The sequence below is a fragment of the Ipomoea triloba genome, chromosome 16 (genome assembly GCF_003576645.1).
Source record: "Ipomoea triloba cultivar NCNSP0323 chromosome 16, ASM357664v1".
In the NCBI taxonomy this organism is placed as follows: Eukaryota; Viridiplantae; Streptophyta; class Magnoliopsida; order Solanales; family Convolvulaceae; genus Ipomoea; species Ipomoea triloba.
Genome location: NC_044931.1, coordinates 13,249,167 through 13,249,827, shown reverse-complemented (window position 1 = coordinate 13,249,827; position 661 = coordinate 13,249,167).

Genomic DNA, 661 nt, shown 5'->3' with positions numbered 1-661 from the left:
CAAAATGGGATGGAGGGAATATTAACCTTTTTTACTCACTATTACGTGTAGATTGGAAAGTGATAACAATACAGAAAGTACATGTGACAAATCTCTAATAATTAATTAGATAGTAGTTATCAACAAATTTACGTTATTCTGCTCCAATTCAACTATAGAGCACTGTCTACAAGCCCATGCCAACTCCCTAAAATTTTTTAAGAACATATATAAAAATCTCTATGTGCGAACCTTTACAAAGGCAAAAAATTGCTCCTGCATCCGAACAACCACTGCCATTCTCTTCAAGTGAGATGCAAAATGGTGCCTATGCACAATTTGAACAGCATCACCTCCACCCCTGCAGGAGTAGACAATAATTCACAACATATGAGAAGAGTATTGTGTTCAAAGTGCTATTTTGAAATAATAAATGGAAGCCAATCAAGATAAAGAAACCAAAGAAATGCTCAACAGAAATGGAAAAAATTTCAAACCTATTTCAAATGGATTTTAACCATGAGGTGTAGAAATTTATATGAAAAAAAAAAAAGAAAGAAAAAGCCCCGCAAATTAGATACCTCTTGCCAGATAGTTCTTATCGTTGATAAAAACCCACATACATTCCTAGATAAATGTATGCATGTATTTTGCACAATGGCGTGCCACAATCATAAAAAAA